At 44.1% G+C, this 21,115-nt stretch overlaps 1 long non-coding RNA gene across 1 annotated transcript; it reads left to right on the top strand.

Moving 5' to 3' along the window:
- Positions 1 to 8,751: 8,751 nt before the first annotated feature.
- On the top strand, positions 8,752 to 19,590 carry LOC109502016. The gene is made up of 3 exons (XR_002160327.3): positions 8,752 to 8,995; positions 19,132 to 19,207; positions 19,325 to 19,590. It is a non-coding gene; the product is annotated as an uncharacterized LOC109502016 (long non-coding RNA).
- The last annotated feature ends 1,525 nt before the right edge of the window (positions 19,591 to 21,115 follow it).

The following is a 21,115-nucleotide window of genomic DNA, read 5'->3' as shown; positions in this document are numbered from 1 at the left end:
TCTCTGCCTTCTTCTCAGTATTAGAAAAGCCAGTTATGTTTCCTGATCTTGAAAGTAATAACCTTATGAAGAAGAGGTCATATAATGCCCACGGCCTGGCACTTTCAGGGAGTGTCTCCAGTGTGTGCTGTGTGTGCTCTGCTATTGTGTTCTGGCTGTTCCATCCTTTAGGCCAGTCATTTGCCTGCTGTGGGTAGTGTTTGTTCCCTGGCCTGAATGTGGTGAGTTTTAGCTAGGGGCGCTCTGGTCTGCTTGAGAAATGAGACCTGTCACCACGTCCAACAGAACTGAGGCCCTGCAAGACCACCACACTGGGACTGAGGTAAGTGTGACTGAGAAGGGCAGTTCCACTGGAGTGTGGGGGTGGGGAGAGGCAGGGCCTTGGTGTAATCAAGTTAGGCATCCAGTGTCAGTGCTGCACTGCTTTCTGCAGTTGGCTCTGTGTTTATGCTGAGGGGCAGGGGAGGGAGATGGTGAAGGCCAGCTCCTTTGTTCCTGGAGAAGTGTTTTCATGAATGCTGCCTCTTAGGAACACACTCTGGGGAGAGCAAATAATCTCCCCAGTGTGTGCTCCAAGTGCTCTTCAGATCACTGTTTCCATGCTGTCTGTCCTCAGGTTGTCTGCCTGCCTTCTCTTCAGAAGCAGGGCAGTGCTCTCAGTGTTCTGTCCCAGCCAAGTCCACTGAACTTTACAACTCTAGGCTTTAAGCTCTGCTGGTTGCAAGAACTCATTAAATTCAGCCCCTCTCATCTTCCAAGCCAATAGCTTTGGGAAAACATTCTCCTTGAGCATTACCCTATGTGATCTTCTCTGTCTCACCCTGTCCACAACCATGGCCCCTGCCCCTCCACAGCAGCTGTGATCTGTTTCCCTCCTAAACCATTCCCTGCACTTCCTACCTTCTTCAATGTGGCCTCTTCTCCCCCTTTAATTGTAAATTTTTTTCTGTCAGTCTTCAGGTTGATTTCTAGTGTATTTTGGATGATCTGATATCTAGTTATCTAGTTGTGTTTATAGGACAAGGTGAGCCTAGGTCCTCCTAGTGTGCTATCTTCCTACTCCGTGTTACCTACTTTAAACTTTTCTTGCCTATATTCTCTGCTTTGCCATTTTTTTCCTAAGGGATGTTAGTCTTTTCTTATTGACATATTAGAACTTTTGTATATTCGGAATATTGATTCTTTGTCTTATGTAATACAAAATGATCTCATTTAAATACAGTTTTCATAAAGTTGGTCTATAACTTTAATTTTTCTCTTCCTACTAGATTTGTGCAATTCTGGCACATTAAATACAGACTCTGTAAAATACCTGTTGCTTTTTGCCCTGCACATATTTTCTTTATGTGTATAGTGTTGTATTCTACATCTTTAAGTTGCTTACTTCCTGAGGTGCTCCTCAATGATGAGAAGGAATTTATGAACTTAGACTTCTTGGTGAAAAGAGAACAACTTCCAGTTTTATAACTATCTGAAAAAAAATGTCTATTCTCCACCTGTGCTCAAGGCTCTACCCTCTAATCACAAGATTAGTCTTTCTGGCATAGGCAGCCTCAAGTCAGAGTCATCTTGTTAGTGTAAATCCAGTTATAGTCTTGAGGGGCTCATCATGAACAGTAAAGATATTTCTAACCTTAGGGAAATTCCAAAGATTTAGAGGTTACCTCTCACTAACTAGAGAGAAAGACCAGCCACTTTTTTTTATATAACAATGATATAGTTTCTAGCGTACTACACCCCTCTCACTTCAGAAACAAAATGACCTGACTCAGTTGAACACCTACCTTTTAAAAGAATGATTAAGAAGTAAGTCTTATGGGAAAATATGAGTGTGGGTCTGTACTTCAAATCGAGCTTTGGTATAGAATAGATTCATAGTCTTAGCTTTATGTAAGAGGCTTCCTGCTGGTTGATCCTCCCAAGCACATATTCTGAAATCTCATCAAACTGTGAATTTCCTTCCTGTGAACCCTCCCCCCACTTCTTGTTAACCAGCCCCTGGGCATTTTCCAATGGAAAATGGAGTTGTTGGCTTTCCCTGGCTCCTGTTTATAGTCCAGTGAATTGGAAGACAAATCAAGTAATTACCATTTTCCATACTGATAGAATACAGGTGGAGGATTAAAAGCAGGAGAATGTCAAGTGGTCCATTCGGGTCCACTGGGATCAGTGGATAGGGGGAAAAAAACTGAAAATGAGAAAGTTGCAGAGACCAAAACAGCTGAAGACACAACATTAAATAGAAGCTGTCTTAATGAGAATGTGTCAACTCAGCCAACAAGATGTCAGCAGATGGGATGCACCTGTCCCTAGAGAGCCTCACAAGGCAAAATCAAGCACCAGAGCCCAAAATTAAAACAGGAAAACCAAATCAGACTTCTCAGATATACTTCAACAAATAGTCTTGGCTCACAAACAACAACAGGTGTTGCTCAGGTGGGGTGTACTTAACATTTCCTCACACCTCTACATTCTGGGGAGGAGCCTCAGAAGAATTTGGAGCTTCAGGGAATTTTACAGTCTGCTTCTTTGGTCATTCTTGGAGTGATTGATTTTCACCACCAACACTCACTCATTTGTTTAAATTAAGTCAGATTGCTTTGACGGTAAAGAACAGCTGGACTTAGAATGGCCCAAGTCTCTTGAGTCTGCTTTGCAAGAGGATAATTTTAACTCAGGTGATGAATTCACTAGAATTTTTGGAAGATGAAGAGAGGAAACCTGGTAGAGTCTTTTTCCTAGGTGTTGTTAAAGGCAGATCTCTTCCTGGAGCTCTTAGAACAAATTAGTTAGGAGATGGGTTCACTGGTATTTCATATCAACCATGTTAATTTTACTGAAGCCCCAGTACATTGTGCAAATGTTGACTAAGCTTTTGCTATATAGGGAAGGAAGCTAGAGGAGGGAAGCTGGTGAAGAAAAAGTTTCAACTTGAGGTTAATAACCTGATCATTCAGAACTCTCCAAAGTATGTCTGTATAAATTATCTACTTGCATCAAGGAATTGCCTTTTGGAGGATTCCATGATGTGAGTAATGGCCTCCCTCTCCACAACCCTCTTGCAGAAGTGCTGCTCCTGGGACTGTGTGCAGATACAAGGGAAAAGGTTATACCAGAAATATTCCATTTATGTTTCTAATTTTTTTTAACATTTATTTATTTTTGAGATAGAGACAGAGCATGAATGGGGGAGGGGCAGAGAGAGAGGGAGACACAGAATCAGAAGCAGGCTCCAGGCTCTTAGCCATCAGCCCAGAGCCCGACGTGGGGCTCGAACTCACGGACCGTGAGATCGTGACCTGAGCTGAAGTCGGACGCCCAACCGACTGAGCCACCCAGGCACCCCTCCATTTATGTTTCTAAAGAAAGACATTCCAGGGACAGGTTTATGGTTTCTGAGTTGCTGCTCATCAAGACAGAAGCCAACAGTGACTTAAGGAGAGAAGCTGAAACAATAAGCAAGAGCCAAAATCAGAGCAGAGGGTGGGGAAGTCTTCCCACCCAAATTTGTAACTTCTGTTACTCCAACTATTATCTCTGTAGCTTCAACAAAAGCTTTCCTTTGCCCACCACTACCCCATGTCCATGTTCCCCACCCTTCAAGTATGTGGAATCTCTTGTAAACCCTGGGATCTTGACAGTCCCGAGAGGTTTCAAAATTACTGTTGGAAGAGGCATTCTGTTCCTCGGCTTTTCAAGTTGCTAAGTTACAAAGATCAATGCTGTGAAGAAATGAAAAAAAAAAAAATAGGTGGAGGTGGTAGACTGGCCTTCAGTCTATGTTGATATTCCCAGGGGGTCCCAGAAGCAGATTTGACAGCAAATAATGGAAAGGATAAGAGTAACTTTTTGATATACTTAAGAGTGCCCTGGGTGGAGGGCCTCAGGTTTCCAAGCCAAACCAACCCCAGGAAAAGATGTGGAGGAACCAGCCAGACCTTTGTGGCTCCCACTTTTCTCCATGCTTGTTCCTTCTTTTTTTTTCCAAAAATTATTCCACTGGGGAATTGTGTGAGTGATGGTGGCTGCTGCACTACCTCTCCAGAAGAACTTGGGGGGCAATACTTTAATTAAAAAAAAAAGGTACGTCTAGCCTTTGCATTTTTAGTTTTGGTAGGTGATGGGGACATATTTGAAACAGGCTATGGAGAACAGAGATATGTAACCATTTGTTCATTCAATGAATAATTTCTGAGTACCTATTACAGTCTGGACTCTGATAAGGACCGGATGGAGAGTCCTTTATGCCATTTGGGTCTTAAAACATCAGTGCTATGGCTGGTTTCCTCCTAAATAACTTAAAGGCAATATTCACCACTCCAAATGTAGATTTCTAGATCTCTTTCCTGATTTCCATACACATTCCTCCACTTGCTTATTAATCAGTTCTACTCAGATGTCCTATGGGCACCTCAAATTCCACATGTTCAGAGTCAAGCTCAATGTCTTCCTTGGAAACTTGCTCCTCCTCCTCCTGTGTCCCATGTAGCATTGGACATCTTCTCCACCTACTTCCTTACCGAAGCCAACAAGCTGAGCATCATTCCTGAAGATCATTCCTTGCTTAATCTTTCAAACCAATCACCAAGCCCTGACTATTTTAACACCTACAGAAAAACAAGATTTGTCATGTGTTTGGGTCAAAATTGGCCAAAGGCATGCGTTCTTTCTTTCTTTCTTTCTTTCTTTCTTTCTTTCTTTCTTTCTTTCTTTCTTTTTAATGTTTATCTATTTATTTTGAGTGGGGACGGGCAGAAAGAGAGGGAGAGAGAATCCCAAGCAGGCTCCATGCTGTCAGCACAGAGCCCCACTTGGGGCTCCATCTCACAAACCGTGAGATCAAGAGCTGAGTCGAAATAAAGAGTCAAAAGTTCAGGGGCACCTGGGTGGCTCAGTAGGTTGAGCAGCCAACTCTTGATTTCATCTCAGGTTATGATCTCACTGTCGAGAGATTGAGCCCCTTACCAGGCTCTGCTCTGAGCATGAGGCCTGCTTGGGATTCTCTCTCTCTGCCCCTCCCCAGCTCCCATGCATTCTCTCTCTCAAAACAAATAAATATTAAAAAAAAAAAAGTCAAAAGTCAGAAGCTTAACCAACTGAGCCACCCAGCTGCCCCAGGCATGCTTTAATTGCAAGCACTTTGCAGGGAGAAAACTAGACTAAGAAATCAGGTGCCTTCTATCTAATTCAGTACATCAAATGGATGAATTAATACAATTATTGAGTCCACTTATAACTTAAGCAGGTAAATTCACTTTCCCATAACAATCACATTTATGACTTAAGTAAACCATCTCTTAAATGAATGTATTTTCTATCCTCTGAGGTTATCACAAGTCTTTAATATTACATTTCTAAAAGAATATACTACAAACCTTGCAAATAATTGTTTATCTTGGCAAACCCCTCTTTCTCACTGAAAAATCCCAACCTTGGAGAGGAAAGGCATCATAAGTCAAGATGCAGAGGATGTGTATTTTAATCTTATTTGAGACCTTTTTCCTACCTAGATAATTTTTTCATCTTACTCCTATTGTTGCTAGAGTGCAAATATGGAATATTCTTTAAGTTAAAAGCAGAATTAAGTTTATTCTGCAAATTTAGAAGATAAAGAGTTTTCCACAAACACAAATAATTTCTCTGAGAGTGCCCTTCCCTTCCCCTTCTGCTTCCCAACTTGTCTTTGGTAAAGCCTTCCCCAGTTTCCAACCCAGAATTAATCTCCCTCTGTGCAGCTCCCAGAGAACTTTAGATTCCCACCACCATAATATTTAAAACATATTATGTATTTATTTGCTGATGAATGTCCCATCTAGATCGCAAGTTTCCTTAGATCAGGGTTCAAATTCTTTTACGTGCAGCAAGTACTTAATAAATGCCTGTTTAATGCAGAGATTAATTCCAGTATTATTTCATATGGTGAAAAGGAGCAATGAAAAAAGAAGATGTGGTATATATATGTATACCACATAAAGAAGATGTGTGTATATATCTATATCTATATCTATATCTATATCTATATCTATATCTATATCTATATATATATCACGTATATATATATACCACATGGTGTATATATCTATATATGTATATATATCTATATATATATAGATATATATACCATATATATATCTATATATATATAGATAGATATATATATATACCACATCTTTTTTATCCATTCATCCATTGATGGACATTTGGGTTCTTTCCATACTTTGGCTATTGTTGATAGTGCTGCTATAAACATGGGGGTGCATGTGTCCCTTCGAAACAGCACACCTGTATCCCGTGGATAAATGCCTAGTAGTGCAATTGCTGGGTCGTAGGGTAGTTCTATTTTTAGTCTTTTGAGGAACCTCCATACTGTTTTCCAGAGTGGCTGCACCAATATTCTTGCATGCCCAAGAATATTCTTTTTTTTTAATGTTTATTTATTTTTGACAGGGCAGAGGCGGTGAGAGAAGAGAGAGAGGGAGACACAGAATCCAAAATAAGACCCAGGCACAGAGCCTAATATGAGGCTTGAACTCACAAACCAAGAGATCATGACCTGAACCAAAGTTGGATGCTTAACTGACTGAGCCACCCAGGCGCTCCAGTTCTGGGTAATCTGAGATTCACACACTGGCAGATCCAGTGTCTGGTGAGGCCCCACTTCCTGGTTCATAGACAAACATCTTCTTGCTATGTCCTCACATGGTGGAAGGGATAAGGGAGCTCTCTGGGGTCTCTTTTATAAGGGCACTGATCTCATTCATGAGAGCTCCACCCTCATGACATAAATCACTTCCCAAACTCAAGCTCACCATCTCCCAATGCAACACCTTGGAGATTAGGTTTCAACATATGAAATTTGGGGGTACACAAATATTCTGTCTATAGCACTTCTCTTTATAGGGTTTCTCATAAAATACCATGGTGACCTGAATTTTTTAATTTTACCTGAGGTTAATCAAAGTTTAAGACAGTATTTCCTAAAATTCTCTTTCATCTATCTTCTTTCTCACCATCTCCATTGCCATTGCCTGAGTTTAGACCTCATCAAAATTTGCCCAGAGGACTGACCAACAAATCCTAAGGGGTAACCCCTGTCCAGTCTGCTACCTTCCCAACCATTCCCTGTATTCAATGACATTTCTGATGTGTGCCAATATGCTTTTGTAATTCTTCTGCTTAAAACTAGTTATGGGTTTCCTTTTGCTCACAGATTAAACCAAAACTCTTTAGAGTGGCACAAGAGACCCTGTGAAGAAATGAAGTGCACTGACGTCCTTTGATATTGTGCTTTACAGTAAGAAATACATATTTGGTCTTTGTCCCCATTTGTGGCATAGAGCTCCTAAAACCCTTGGAATTTCCTAATAAGAGGGTTAGAGTTGTCTTGATACCTCTAACAAATCCTTTTCAATCACACTTGAATTTATATTAATGAAGTGACTTTTGGAAAGCACAGAGGGTGGGGGCTGATTTCCAGAGGAACCAATCAAACGATTAGACAGTTGGAACCTTCAGTGCCATCCCAACCTCCTGGGAGCGGAGAGGGGCCAAAGGTAAAATCAATCACCAATGGCCAGTGATTTAACCAACTGTGTCTGTGTAATGAAGACTCCATAGAAGTCCAAAAAGGATGAGATTGAGAGCTTCCAGGTTCATGAACACATGGAAGTGTTAAGACGATAAATGGTGCACTCAGAGAGGGCACGGAAGCTCCTGCTCTTTTCCCATTCCTTGCCCTACGCCTCTCTTCCTTTCGGCTCTTCCTAATATCCTTTTATAATAAACTGTTAAACATAAGTAAACATTTCTCAGGGTTTGGTGATCCACTCTAGTAAATTACTCAAACCTGAGGAGAGAATTGTTCAAATCTCCAATCTATATAGCTCATCAGTTACAAGCCCAGGTGACATTCTGGACTTGCAATTGGCATCTGAGGTTGGGGACAGTCTTGTAGGACTGAGCTCTTTACCTATAGGATTTGACACTATCTCTGGGTAGATAGTGTCAGAATTGATTTAATTGCTTGATGGTGTGGGCAAAGACACACATGACGGATCCTTCTCTGAAATATTTTTCCATATCATTCAGAATTCAAAAAGAAAAACAAACCACTGTAGATATTTTAAGCAGAAAAGGATTTAATATATAACTAGGTGTTTATTGGGGTGCCTGGGTGGCTCAACTGGTTATGTGTCCAACTCTTGATTTTGGCTCGGGTCAGGATCCCAGTGTCACGGAATTGAGCCCCACATTGGGCTTTGCATTGAGCGTGGAGCGTGCTTAAGATTCTCTATCAGGGCGCCTTAGTGGTTCAGTTGGTTGAGTCTGACTTTTGCTCAGGTCATGATCTCATAGTTCATGAGTGTGAGCTCCGCATCAGACTCTGTGCTGACAGCTCAGAGCCTGGAGCCTGCTTGGGATTCTGTGTCTCCCTCTCTCTCTGCCCCTCCTCCACTCACACTCTGTATCTCTCTCTCTCTCTCTCTCTCTCTCTCTCTCAAAAATAAACATTAAAAAAATTTAAAAGATTCTCTCTTTGTGCTTTTCTCCCCTGCTCATGTACTCTCTCTCTAAAAATAAAGATAAAGAAATTAGGAGTTTATTAAAGTTGGAAGGGCTTGAGATATAGGTGAATCTCCAAGAATGACATCACAAACTGGCCTGCCAGGGAAGATGATACCTTTGCCAAAATTAGGAAGGTAGGGAATTAGAACACACTATTATGACTACAATCTTGGTGTTAGGAAGCTGCTGCTACTACCATGACAACTGAAGAACCACGAAGCTAGCAACTAAATGCTGGAATGCTGTTGCAGAAAAGCTCCACAACTTTGGTGGAAAATAGCCAAAAGCATCAGCCTTTGCCTCAGTTTCACATCCTAAATCTTGAGTGGTATACGTAATTGGTGGAACTTAATTTGCATCCAGACCTCTGGATGCAAGGGAATCTCGGGAAGTAGTCTTTGGCTGTCCAGGAAGACAAATAAAACGGAAGGTAGGAATGGATGCTAATTGCTCATCTACCATACTCAACACACCTTTCTCTTGCCTTCTGTTATTCTTAGATTTTCCTTTATTATCCAGGGTTTCTGCTCTCTTCCCTCTGTCCACAGCTCACCAACTTCACAATCTCTAACTTTGTGGTACCTCATCTACTACCTGTTCCTGACATGTTTTTGTTACTCAAGACTCACACCTACTTCTTCTCACTCTATATTCTCTTTCAGGACAACTTCATGCATCAATATATAAAAATTCCAAAACCATAATTTCCAGCCAGGCTTATTTCACACACAGTACCCATATATCCAATTGCCTACTGAATCTCTGTGTAAATATGTAATAGGCACCTCAAGCTCAACACATTTGAAACCAAACTGGTCATATCATATCCTCAAAGCTGCTCTGTCTCCTGATTTCCCTTATTAAATGGTGACATAATCTGTCTTATTTCCTGAGCAAGGAACCTAGAAGTCATTGTGGACTCCTCCTTCTTCCTACTTCCCATGTCTAGTCAATCACCAAGTGTTGAAAATTGTACTCATTAAATATCTCTCATATCCACCCATTCCTACTATTATCTCCAACTTGAACTCCTGCAAGGGCACCTTAACTGTTTTCTTGTTTCCTATATTCTTTTCCTTCAATCCGTCCTCCCTACTGTATTCAGCAAGCCTTGGTCCAAAAAATACATAAAATCTCTTAAGACCCTTATAGTTCTCCATATCCTTATGATGGAGTCCAGAGCCATTAATATGGTTTCCAAGGTCCCCAAATTAATATTCAACTTGTGTTTATGTATATAGGTAGTTACATTGGCTGTTTAAATACTGAAATTCTCCCATAGTTTGGAAATACCTTCACTAGCTATCAACTAAAGAGTTAATGCTGAATCTGGTCTGACGAGTTGGTTCTTATGCCAGAAGTACAGTTCTTCTGTTCTTCTGTACTAGTTGGTTCTTCTCAGAAGTACAGACTACTGGACACTGTCATTGGCTTCCACCATAGTTGGCTCAATGCCTGTATCTTGGTGCTCCCTTTCCCCTCAAGCCCAGGTGGGTGTTGCTTGGAGATCATTCTGGTTTCTTCAGCACACCAGCCCAATATGCTTCCCAAGTGCTAGTCCTTATGCTGACCAAGTCCTCTAACCAGGGTGTTCCCAAGTTCTGTGGCAGGGGATAACATTGGCCCTGGAAGACATGCTGGCACCCCAGGGTCCTCTGAGGCTGTGGCTAACTACCACAGGGCAGAGTTCCCTCACAGTAACCCTCACCTGGCCACACGTGGGAACTCCAGCCTCCACTGGAATTGGGTTCCCAGATTACGGGGGTGAAAAGTGGGAGAACAAATGGGTGGATGGTAAAAGGTCCCGCAGGTTGTGGTCAGGTTCCAGGCAGGGTTTCCTCAGGAATGCTTGTCACTCCTGAGATATATGGACTCCCTTAGGAATGGTTTGGAGACCAGTGTGAAATTTATCCCTGTTGAAGTCCTCCTACATTTATTCAAGGCCTTGGTTAAAACCCACCTGATGCCCACCTGTCTTGAGAATTTACAATATTATTACTAAAAATGAGTACTAATGCTACTGGTATATTAATTCAGTTGAGGACTATAGATCTCATAATCTCCATTTTATGGGTGAGAAAACTGAAGAACGGAGAGGCTATCTAACACCCAAGTGGCTGAGCCAGGATTCTAAATTCACAGCTCAGTATGTAACTGCCAACTTGAGCCTCTCATCTAGACTGGAGGATTAGGTTAGACTGAAGTATGTTATTCCAGTATACAATTTTCATGAGTTAGTCAATACAGAGTCAATACGAAAATTCTAACACAGTATTATATAGGCTAAGAAATTTTGTTGATTGCTGCCAGTTCAGCAAATGCTGAGAAAAATTCTGCATCCTAAAAAATATCATTTAAGTTAAGTGAATTACCTATCCTCTTACACCGAGCTCTCCCTGTTACTTAATGTCCAGCAACTTAATGGGAAACATCTTTGGAAAAGTTTTATCATGACTGTGGCACATCATTTATGCACTGGTAGGTACAGCAAGCAAAAAACCCTCACATCTACAAACAATTCGTACTATTATTTAAACCTCTTAGCAAGGAAGAGGTTGAATAATATCTACAATTTAGCCTGGTGAGAGAATAAAATGGAATGCACCTTGGGTGAATGTGATGACTGAGCTGTATTCATGCTCGGTGGTTAAATACGTGCACCTCACTCCTGCACAAGGCCTACACAGCCCTGCCCCACCGTCTCTCAGACCTCCAGCAATGCTGAAAGCTTCAGTTCCTCAGGATTCTCCTTTCTTCTTGAAACATTCTTCTCCCTACAACCTCAATTCTGAGCAACAGCTTAAGAATCACTTCCTTAGGGAGATCTTCCCAGACCTCTGGGATAGATAAAGTCCTCTAATTAGTTACACAATAGCAGAACTCCCTGAACTTTGCCCAGGAAACCTCACCAGTCATTATCATTGTCACTTATCCTGGCCTGTCCTTCTTGTGAGGCTATAAGCCCAAAGAGGGCAGGATGACCTTAGCCCTGCTTCCTGCTGCATCTCCAGGGTCCAAGCAGATGCCCCTAAATGAAAGAGTTGCTCCCACAGCTGTCTGTTGAATGAACATCTGTATGTGGTCCCTATATTTACCTTCAAGTTAGTAGAGTATGTAGATTCTTAAATTTTTATTTTATTTTGAGAGAGAGAGCACGTAAGCAATGGAGAGGGGCAGAGGGAGAGAGAGACAGAGAGAGAGAGAGAGAGAGAGAGAGAGAGAGAATCTTAAGTAGGCTCTATGCTCAGCACAGAGCCCGACTCAGGGCTTGATCCCATGACTCTGGGATCATGACCTGAGCCAAAATCAAGAGTCAGACACTCAACCAACTAAGCCACTGAAGCGCCTCTGTAGATACTTATTTTTAAATTGACTACTAAAACTTTACAAAAGTTAAACTCAAATGGTTTTTTGAGGAGATTAAAATCGGGATTGGACCTCCAAGTTTCTTGCTAGGAGTCTTGCCAAAAGCCTTTCTCTAGGCCTGATTGTTTTTTTGTTTGTTTGTTTTGTTTTGTTTTTATTTTTGAGACAGAGAGAGACAGAGCATGAACGGGGGAGGGTCAGAGAGAGAGGAAGACACAGAATCTGAAACAGGCTCCAGGCTCTGAGCTGTCAGCACAGAGCCCGACGTGGGGTTCGAACTCACGGACCGCGAGATCATGACCCGAGCCGAAGTCAGCCGCTTAACCAACTGAGCCACCCAGGCGCCCCTAGGCCTGATTGTTTAAATTTTTTTTTTTTCAAAGTTTATTTATTTTTGGGACAGAGAGAGACAGAGCATGAACGGGCGAGGGGCAGAGAGAGAGGGAGACACAGAAACGGAAACAGGCTCCAGGCTCTGAGCCATCAGCCCAGAGCCCGACGCGGGGCTCGAACTCACGGACCGCGAGATCGTGACCTGGCTGAAGTCGGCTGCTTAACCGACTGCGCCACCCAGGCGCCCCTAGGCCTGATTGTTTAATTGACAGAGAAGGACTTCTCATTATTCTTAGATTTTCTTTTATTGTCCAGGGTTGCTGCTCTCTTCCCTCTGCCTAAAACTCCTCATCTTCTGAATCTCCATATTTGAGCTTGGGCAGGCCTCTCGTGTTGGTTGGACTGGGGCAGCATTTTGATCAACAGACCTTTGCTTGCTGTTTTGTTTTTTTAAAACATGCAAATATTGTATTTGGTTGATCTGTGATTAAACAATTCTTGAGAGTTAAAGACCTCAGCTTCTTGGTGATCTCATAAAGTTTCCACAGACTGTGTGTCATTCATAACCTAAGGATCTGGAAGGAAACCCAACTTTAAAATGCAGTTCCCAGTGATTTCAGCCTGAAAGGTGATATGTCTGTTTTTCTAACATCTCAAAGTCACTGGAATGTGCATTGGCAATATTTCTAGACCAGATTTCTGGGGAACTGGCTCACTTGCCTAAGAGACACAGTTAAGTTAAAGACACTAAAATCTCAATAAGACTCTTGGCTACTCCACTTCAACTACATAGATGCTTCTTTGGAGACTAGCGCTATGTATTAGCTGACATAAACAAGCATATGTCCTGGAAGAAAAGTATCATCTATCCGATATTAGAAGCTTCTAAGAGGGTCATTAAGAGTATCATAACCATTGTATGTGTTCAAACCATTGGTTGATATAGTTCAACACTCATTCATTCATTCAAGACATTTCATACCTAGGGGCTATCAACTAGGCTCTGAATTAAGCCCACAAGAATTAGACACAATCTCTGTCCAGTTGGGCAAACCATGATAGTGTGTTGGGAGAGGGTTCCACTGGTGAAAGGAGTGATCAGCATTGACCTGGAGGAATCAGGGAGGGGGTGCTACCCAGAAGAGGCTCCATTTAAATTGGGTCTTGACGAATTCATGGTAGTTTATCAGACTTAGAAGAAAGTGGCAAGGGACTCTCAAGACAACAGTGTGGCAAAGGCATAGCACTGAGAAAGAGCACTCCGCATTCCAGAAACATGTAGGAGCTTGATGTGCCTCGAACCCAGGTGTCTCTAGAGGGGCACCAGAAACATTTCTGAGGGAAGATGGGGTCTTCATAGGCTGACCTTAATAACCATTACATCCAATATCCGTGAATTTACTTGGCCTTTTCTTGGACCCATTTTTTATTATTTTCATCTGTAACACCTTAGGGGGCAATGAGTTCCACTTATACGCTACAGGCTGTGTAAAGATGTACTTCCTTTTATTTGTCCTTAAATACCTCCTTAAATGATCACCAGCAGGGTCATTTTTTCCCTCTCGATAATTATAGCATTTTGGTACTCCCACCTAATCCCCAGGCATCACATAGATAAAGAATGAATTTGAAAGGCACCATTGAAATCCTGGCTGGGGTAACTATGCCCACCTAAAAGCCCGAATCTACTCCGCTTACTTCCACCTGACACCCACAGGCTGCATGTTGCTTTTTTGTAACTCTTTCCCTCTCTGATGACCTCCCTTGATGTTACTGTTGTTCTTTTGTTTTAAAAATAAAACCAGAAAATCAACTTATTAATATGCAAGAAGAACTAGATCTGCTACGTGACTCACGGTAACTGGAAAAGGACATTCTCCCCATGTAGCCAGGAAGCATCTGAGCCTGGGCTGATGGCTGGTAAGGATCTAGATACTGAATGGTGCCAGGTGCTGACAGGCTGTAGTGTCCGTCTCCACGATAAGGACACACCTGGCACCTAGACTAGACTGGCCCTGTCTGAGGCCTGCCTGCGCTTGCCCCCAGTGAGGTCTGGGAAGGGCCTTGCCAAGGTGAGATCCTGGAGGGTCACCTGCTTCTGCTCCCATAAAGATACAGATGTTACAGGAAGGGAAAAGTTCTTATAGGTAGAATAAAAGATGGTTTCGTAACAATTTCCATCCTGCCCCAGAATCCTCTGGGACCCTGTCCTGAAACAGGGTGCTTTTAGCCAGAGTCATTCTGAAATTTTCAAAGGAAGGGACAGAGAAATCTAGTCTTAAACAATGCCTGGAATAAACTGTCAGCACCTCATGTTTGACTTTCCTCCTCCTGCTGAGAGAACAGAACTTGCCTGGATCTGCTCTGGGCCCTTTCCTCTTGGTTTTTCCTTTCTTCTTGGCTCACTTCCCCTGGTCAATGCCATCCACTCCCCAGGCAGCAGAATGGAGAGGCTGAACAAAGAGCACAGGGGCAAGTCTGATCCCAAGAGAAGGAGGGAGGGAGGGAGGGAAGAAAGGTGGGTGGACACAGCTTAGACCAGCCAGCAATGTAAGGGCGTTTGATAGGGCTGTGGGGGCTTCCTCAAGCCAAGGTGGCATCAGAGGAGTCCTGGCTTCCAAGCAACAGGCTGCCATGATCAGTCACTGGCTAGGAGTCCCTATGGGAGGCACAGCCTCAACACATGGGGATGGATTTCAGAGAGCAGCATCTGGGCCTTGGGCAATTAAATTCCCTCAACTTAGAGATCTGTGAGGACCATGCTTTTGGCTGTCATACCTGAAGTCCTTGTCAACTCATCCCCACCTGGCCAGCTTGTGAAACTTCAAGTTTGAAGGTCATATCCTCACAGAAATTGTCCCAAACCTTGGGACTGACCTGGCTTCCCTGTTGTTATAACATATAACTTCACTGTGAGTTCCAGTTTATTATCCAACTCCCTGAATGCACTCTGAACTCCAGGAGGACAAGGACTGTGCCTATATCGTTACCAACCACATCCGCAGTACTTGGCAGTACTGGTGCCTGGAAGATACTCTAAGTGTTTGCTGAGTGAATGACTGACCGGCCACTGGTGCAGAGGAGATAGCTCAAATTGTGCAACAATCTTGGTTTCAGAAAATACGCTTCTTCTGAAATGCACTGTTCTAGATCTAAGCTTCGCCTGTATGGGGCATTTTCCATTTCCAGGCTGAGTTTTCAGAGCAGTTGAAGAAACCCCTTGAAGGAAACAGTCTGAGTCAGAGCAATGTTCCTGAGTCACAAGGGTGCAGTTGCCTGACTGCACCTAAGAATCCAGTCTGGACCAAGAGAGGTGGAGAAATAGGGAGAAAGTGGAAACGTAGGCCCAGTCCTGCTTTGATCACTAACCGTCTTGCATTTCCTTTCTGAAACCTGTGTTTGTACGGCTTTTCCTCCTTGGGTTAAAAAGAGCCTAAAATACATAATAGACATGAGAATGTGTCAGCAAGTTCTGATGCCAACCCAAACCTGGATTGTATTATGTTGCTATTGTTTATAGACTACATGTTTCAGGATGAGGATCATATGGGGAAAAGTGAGTGAAGGGAAGATGCCGATTAGGATGTTAAGACACTCCAAGATGTTTTGAGGGGAGGTTGTACCTTGGAAAATAGCACAGGGGTTCAGAGAGGATGGAGTTGCCTAAAGAGAGGTTAAAAACTGTCCAATGTGTAAGGAGGGATGTATAAGCCATACGGGTCCATTCACAAGATTTTGCATCAGGTACAAAAACAGGACCCTAAGGTGAGCCTGGGTGGCTCAGTCAGTTAGGCTTCCATCTTCGGCTCAGGTCATGATCTCACGGTTTGTGGGTTCGAGCCCCGCATCGGGCTCTGTGCTGACAGCTCAGAGCCTGGAGCCTGCTTCAGATTCTGTGTCTCCCTCTCTCTCTCTCTGCCCCTCCCCCACTCGTGCTCTGTGTCTCTTTGTCTCTCAAAAATAATAAACAAGTGTTAAAACATTTTAAGAAAAACACAGGACCCTAAAATGATCACGTATTTTCAACTAAGACTCTTCATTGGGAAAAATGGGGGCAGTTCTGTGGTATGAAGTGGCACTTCCTGACAGAAGTCTGTCTATTCATTTAAGATGCTCAGAACTGTGTCCCTCAAGATGTCTAAAAAGCCTCAGCCAAGTTGGCCACGGTCCCAGGAAACATTACACGCTGCTGAGAACCATGTGTGTTGGCGACGGCCGCACTCATGCTCTGTGCACAGACCAGTTCAACCTCAGCCCACCAGGGATGACCTTCAGGGGCCCTTCTCTGTTCACAGAGCACCCACCGGGAGCACCTCAGGACACGAGCACCTTCCTCATGCCGGGAATGAATTGCCGAACACAGGGAGAGCCGACTTCAAGCCTTGACTTCACCAAGTCAATTCTGTGACCTCAGGCTACTTCCTTAAGGGCCACTTTTTTGTCTACAAGCGGGGCGGAGCTGCTGCCTCCTCACAAGTTCCCCGTGAGGATTCCAGATAACGTGCGTCATGTCTCTGGCACACAGCAAAGGCTCAACAAATGAGAATCATTATTACTTACCTTAGTGGGCTGTGGAAAGCAGACCCGGACTGGGACCCTAGTTTTGCCACTTGGTAGCTTTTGGAGGCTCATTTTCCTTCTTTGTACATTGGGCAAAACACTACTTAACCTTCGGTGGTGGCAGAATTGGAAGAATTAATTTAGCAAAGGCACCTAATCAGGTTCCTGGCACACAGTCGTATGCAATAAAAGTTATCTGTTACGATCATTTGTAGATAAACAGAATGAAAATTCTTGATGTTGGTTTGTACAGAGCAAGTATGTGTAAGCAGAACAAGCCAATTTGAATTATTCTGTGAGAAATACATTGTCTTCTAAAACAGGTAGCCTTACTTCCCCAGGTTAGACCAGTTCTGAACCTGCGGGGAGCAGAGGCTAGGGACTGGCACAGCACCCCGAAGGGTCGGCCCCTCTCCGCCAACCTATGGGGTCCTCCTTCATCTGTCCATTTTCCAGGAGACGTTTGCTCCTCCTGCCTCAGGTCCCCTGAGGAGAGCGGGAGCAATAGGTCACCGTTATTTAAACTGCCACAGAATTTTCAGACCATGAGACTCTCGTCTCTCTCCAGTTGGGGCTGGCCCATCCCCAAGAGGGAAGGAAGCCAGGAGGGGGAGGAGGTTATAAAACCATTTTATATCCGTCCTGTTTTTAATTGATTTCACAGCAGGAGAAGAAAAACCAGAATCCTTCCCACATAACCTTTCAATGTGGGAGTCCTCCTCTGGTCGGGAAACCCATCTGGAAAGAGCCGCAGCAGGGCTGCAGGTTGTTTTCCTCCCCAGTGTTGGAGCCCTGGCAGCGCCCTCCCTGAGGGGTGCCTCTGTGGGTCCCCTGTGCACCTCCTTTGCACGCTCACTTGCAAAGAGGGGGGTAGCCCTGCCTCTTCCCTGGTCTCCAAATGGGACCAAATCTTTCTCCCTTAGGTGCAGCCCATGTGTCAGCTAGGGCCGCTAGTCCATGTCATCTAGGTACCTTGGCCCAACTCCGCAGCCCATGCCCTGGGGGAGCCAAGTCCTCCTGGGATTCCTGGGTGGGGTTAGGGGTGGCTAACATTATGTAATTACACTTGGTCTTTCTAGTTTTCAGCGTCTTGTTCCAGAAGCATGGCCCTCAAAACAGTGTGTGAAGTATTCTTTGTCAGGGTTTGGTGGTTGTAAAGAATGGCCACATAACACTACAGAGAAAACAAAGTCAACATGCATGTTTAAGACTTCCATTCCTAGAAGATGGTTTGGCCATCCGGCCGTGGGTGTACGTGTGTGTGTGTGTGTGTGTGTGTGTGTGTGTGTGTGTGTGTGTGTTGGGGGGATTCTCTGTATTTATTAAATGTTTTTAAATATCAACTCTGTCTCTAGGGAGGAGAACTGGGTGACTAAGGGACTAGGAGACAGGGAGACTTTGTATACATTTTTATCCTTTCGAATTTTACACCGTTGACACGTATAACAATTATGTGCCTGTACGTGCAAACATGCACACATATACCATATCCCTTATGCTCTCTCCCTACTCCATGCCCCTACTCCTTTCTCTCTGCAGAGACAATCCTTCAAGGGATAATTTCAAAAAGTCTTCTGTTCCCAATTTACCAATGCCTCAGTAGTTCCTTCTACCTGCTCTGAACCCTGACAGAATTGCCCATCAGTCTTAACTATGGTTGGGACCTACTCACAAACTGCCTCATAGTGTAACCTCCTAGCATAACTGCCTGCCTCCTGTAGATAGTCCTCGTCTCTCATCAGTTGCTTAAGCATAGACTGGCAATAGATTTGTTTCTTTGGATCCCTCACAGAACATAACTGAATCAAAGAGTTAGAGGCGAAGGCACAACTAGACAAGTCTGACGGACAAGGGCATGGCTAAGACAAAATGCCTTTGGAACCTACAACAAGTATCTGGTTTAAGTTCTTGCTGCTTCCAGAACCAGGTGGAGTTGGTAGCAGTGAAAAGCTGCTTGTCATTGGACTACTACTGTTCTCTCTTCCGTTGCAACCGGAAGATCAGTTGGGTCTCTTCCAGGGGCTGCATTTTGGACAAAGTCAGATATAGGAACATGTAACCCTATGGACAATTGTGGACTAGGTGTCTGAGGCTAAGACTTTGACAATTTTTTCTTTAATCAAAAAAAAAAAAAAGACTAAACAGAAAATATCTTATGAAGCAAATGGTCTTAACCAAACCTTTCTTCTAAATAAGGGAAAAGACAGCAAGTGGGAGGAGAAGGCCAAGGTGGTGAAGAGGGAGGGTGAGAAGACCCCAAGCACCAAGGTCTCTCATTAAAAAGGCGTCTTTCCTGACATCTTACAGGGAAACTACTCCTCCCTTTGGAAGATGGAACCAGAAGAGGAAACTGCCCTAAACCTGTAGCTGACCTTTGCAATAGGTACTGGGAGAGGAGGGGGGCCCCACCTCCCAAAGACCTAGAGGCTTTTAGGGTGCTCCCTGCCCTCACCTGTTTAGCATCAATAGTCATGCCCCTCATTTTGTGCTGCTACCACAGAAAGCTTCAACTCTAAACCTAGGCCTGTGGGAGCTGCCCCAGTTCCAGGCACACAAGGCAAATGGCTACATCCTTGCTGCCTCAGGCCTCCTCAAAATGCATCTTCCAGGGACCGAGAATCCACCCTGCTCCACAAGGAAACATGTGAGCGTCAGCCAGACACCTTCTCCTCCATCATCTCCCGCAGTCCTTCCATGTCTAATTCCTGAAACCCAGATGTCTGCTTCAGGAGCCTAAAATAAAGTCTCAACTGTTTCACCGTCAAACCCGCATCTGTCTGGGATTAGCAGAACAGCTACTTTGCACCCCCGCGCCACCCCTCACCCCTGTCACCTCCCTCCACCCCTAAGGGTCTCCCTCTTCCATTTCTGGGAATCCCTGAAGATGCTGTGAGGGTGAGCGTGTGTCACTTTATCTACCACTTGAGGCTCCAGTGCTGTGGTCTGGGGCCCCCAGTTCATCTCACGCTGCCTCCCATCACTCGGCTAGCCAGGATGTGCTGTTTTACTAAAGGAATTCGCTTCAAGTGGCAACATGGCACCTCCCCCACCCCCACCCATCACTAACTCCCCAGTCTAGGACAGGTGACAATATGTCCTGAATGTCTGGGGAATAACAGAAGGGGATTGTTGTGTTCCTTGGAGTCACAGGCCCTGGACCCCCAACCTGAAGGCCATGTCTACCTCCTATCAGTCTCCTGTATCTCAATAAGATTATTTAGAAGATATCATGCCAATGCAGAGTGGATCCCCCTCCCCAACCCCTCTCCCCAGAGAACAGGGAGTGTTGCCCCCTACTCCCAAACTCAGGTCTGCTCATGCTGACTCAGCCCACCTGGCCCTGGGAATCTCCATTTCCTTCAAGAGAAAGCCCCTGAGAAGTTCTCCAGAGCTCAGATAAGACAAGTGCACTACTCAGCCTTGCACTGCCTGCACTATACTAATTTACTCACCATAGGGGGTGTGGTAGGCAGAATAATGCACCCCCGCGCCCACGACATGCACATCCCAATACGAATGTGAATTCGTTAGGTTACATGGCAAAGGGGAATTCAGGTTTCAGATGGAATAAAGCTTGCTAATTGGCTGACCTTGAGTAGAGAGATTCCCCTGGATTATCCACAGTACTGGCTTTGAAGATGGAGGAAGGGGCCATGTGCCAAGGAATGTAGGTGCCTTAGAAGTAGAACAAAGAGGGGAGCCTGGGTGGCTCAGTCGGTCAAGCGTCTGACTTTGGCTCAGGTCATGATCTCGTGGTTTGTGAGTTCGAGCCCCGCATCAGGCTCTGTGCTGACAGCTCAGCCTGGAGCCTGCTTCTGATTCTGTGTCTCCCTCTTTCTCTGCCCCTCCCCCACTCAAGCTCTCTTTCTCTCTCAAAAAAAAAAATAAATAAATAAATAAACATTAAAAAAAGAAAGAAAGAAATAGAGCAAAGAGTCTCACAGCCTCCAAAAAGAAACACAGCACTGCTAACTCCTCCATTTTCTCCCCGGGAGAACCATGTCAGATCCTGACCCAGGGATAGGATACTGTAAGATAGTAAATTTGTGTTATTTTAAGCCACTAAGTTTGTGGTGGTTTGTAGTGGCAGCAGACAGGAAACCAATACATGGGGGTTACAAATAATTTAGTCTAAATCCTTACTTCAGGAATTTTTTTCTCTAATTTCTTACCACTTTGCATCTCACTCTGCAGTGGTCACAGTCAGATGTATGATGTCTGTATCACTTGTTCCAAGAACAACCTGCTTTACTTTGGTGTGAATAACGATTTCATCCTGGTGATTTCCTCG

Source organism: Felis catus, chromosome A1 (genome assembly GCF_018350175.1).
Source record: "Felis catus isolate Fca126 chromosome A1, F.catus_Fca126_mat1.0, whole genome shotgun sequence".
In the NCBI taxonomy this organism is placed as follows: Eukaryota; Metazoa; Chordata; class Mammalia; order Carnivora; family Felidae; genus Felis; species Felis catus.
The sequence above is the reverse complement of the archived record's forward strand: the minus strand, read 5'-3'. Positions and strand labels throughout refer to the sequence as shown.